Source organism: Propithecus coquereli, unplaced genomic scaffold (genome assembly GCF_000956105.1).
Source record: "Propithecus coquereli isolate 6110/MARCELLA unplaced genomic scaffold, Pcoq_1.0 Scaffold173, whole genome shotgun sequence".
Taxonomy (NCBI): domain Eukaryota; kingdom Metazoa; phylum Chordata; class Mammalia; order Primates; family Indriidae; genus Propithecus; species Propithecus coquereli.
In genome coordinates, this window is record NW_012141969.1 from 1,108,822 (window position 1) to 1,111,281 (window position 2,460).

Sequence of the window (2,460 nt, forward strand, 5' to 3'; positions counted from 1 at the left end):
AAGGGCGGGACTGCATCAGTGTTTCCTGCTTGTGCATTCCTCTGAACACTAACTACATCCTTAAGGTGTTAGTTACTATGGAAAAAAAGGTTTCCGTGAGCGAATGGGTTTGGAAAATGCTGGGGTCAGCAAAGTTAAACAGGTTTCTCTATTACAGGACTTCTCAGGGCCTTTAATATGCTAATGTGAGTTGGGACTTTCCTCAGGGAGCATTATAGTATGCAACGTTGTCTGCGTTGTCTTTTGCTTCAACAATGCTGCAAAACAACCCCCAAATCCCAAGGCCCTACAACAACCCATTTGATGTCTAGAGTCAGCTGGGGTTTGGCTGGGCACTCTCACATGGCTGGAGGTCCGTCTAAGCTGGTCCTGGTTGGGACTAGGGCAGGTCTGTTTTGTTCCACCTGTCTCTCGGCCTCCAGCAGGCCACCCGGGCAGGCACTCATGGTGATAGCAGAGGCTCAAGAGAGCCAGCCCCAAAGTCCCAGCTCATTGCAAGCCTCTGCTTCCCTTATGTCTGCTATCATCCTATTGGCCAAGTCACATGGCAGTGTCAAGAGGCCGAGCAGGTCCCCCTGACCACAGTGAGAGGGCACTGCAAAGTTCCATGGCAAAGGGTGTGGATTTCAGGAAGGGTAAAGGATTAGAGCCATCAAGGTGCTCTACCATGCAGTGTTTCCCAAAGTCACCTGGCCAAGGAACACCATTGTTCATCTGACTGATTCTCACAATGTACACTTTGGGAAACGTGAGCCTAGCAATGCTTAAAGTCTTATGCAGTTCTGATTCTCTGATTCTGCACTCTGAGTGGTCTCGGGAAGGTGCTAATAGCAAACCTGGATCATGTTGATTGGATGGAATTTGACCGGAAGCGGCAGAACTGGAGCTCAGCAGTCCATTGTGGGGGGCTCCCTTCGGAAGGGTTCCTTACCAGCTCTTCCCATGATGCCCCTCTTCTTCACCTCGACCTACTAGTCTTGTCTGACCGCAGTTGGGGGTGAGCAGAACTCTCCTGGAAGCATTACTTCTGGAGAGGCATAGGTCTAGGAACCGTCTGGCTGGCCTGAGAAATGCATTTGTCCTGTGTTCTATTGCTCTAGGAAGGCGTTTTCTGGAGTCTTGACTTCGGGACAGCCTTTCTTAGCATGGGCATGGTGCCGTTGGCCTTTCCCCTCAGCTGTAGGCTGGGTGCCAGGTTCCTGCCCTTGAAGACTCGGTCAGGGCTCTAGGGGTTGGGGTGACCCTCATTCCCAGCACATCCGGGTGCCCGCACTGCCCACACCCCCCAACTCCAGGGGCTGAGGGGGCTGTCTGCCTGCCCTGCTCTCTGCCTTCCAGCTGAGCTGAATATCATAACAGCCTTGACTTCACCCGACCTCCAAGCCTATGTCTAAATGACAACCGGAACCCCTGAGGGGTGAGGGCTCCATGACTGAGGTGGCCCCAGCACCCACCCATCTCCTCTTTATTTTTCCGACTCGAATCCATCCAGCAGCAGCCTGGCCTGCTTTCCCTCTAGGCACCGTGGAAGTGCTTCCTGTTTATGACTGTGTCTCGGGAACCCAGAACTCAGAGAGGTGGGGTCTCAGCCCTGACGTCAGGGGCTGGTTCAGTTTCATCAAAGCTCACCCGACCCCCTTATAAGGGCCCTGTGGCTTGGGGGATGGTGGTGGGTGGGCTCCAGGCATCAGGGGGCTGGTAGCTTGGGTTCCCTCTGGGACAAATAAATTTGGCCTCATTAAGAAAACCTGCAGGGATGGTGGGGTGGAAGGTGATCAGGTTACAAAAGCACACCAGGTCTTGGTGACTTCATGGGGACCTGGGGCAAAAAAAAAAAAGGCCCTGGGGCCAAGGGTGGGTGGCGGTCGGGGTTCATGCTGAGGCAGAGCAAACTACCCCCAGCTATCCCTAAAGGGGTGCATTCACCCCAGGGGACACCCTTCATGCTAAGCAGCTTGGGGAAGCAGGGACCCTGGTAAAACCTCACCAGAAATACCTTTTCCCCTTTCTGGGTGGGGATCACCCGGCAGTTTATTTTTGTGATTTTATCAGAGGTAAATGTAGCAAAATTCGCGCAGAGAAAAAAATACCGAAAGGAAACGCAGGGCTAGTTACCAGTAGAAAATCCTTAGTGTGCAGCTACAGGTCGTTTACGTTTCCTTTTTGTGCCTTTTGTTTTTTCTTTTTGTGATTTCCAAATTTTCTACAGTGGCCACATGCTATTGTTACATCAGAAAGAAAAGGTGACAGAAAAAAGAATAGAGGGAATGGTATAATGCATCCACGTTTTTGAAAAATAACAGTTCCATAATGCTCTGTACTGTATATTCAATAGAATCTCAGTTTTATAAAACAAAAAGTTTCGTAGAGAAAGACTGGAAGGAGAGGCGTAGAAGTGTTTTTAGTATTTATCTCTGGAAATATGGTTGATTTAATTTTCTTTCTTTTTTTTTACATTTT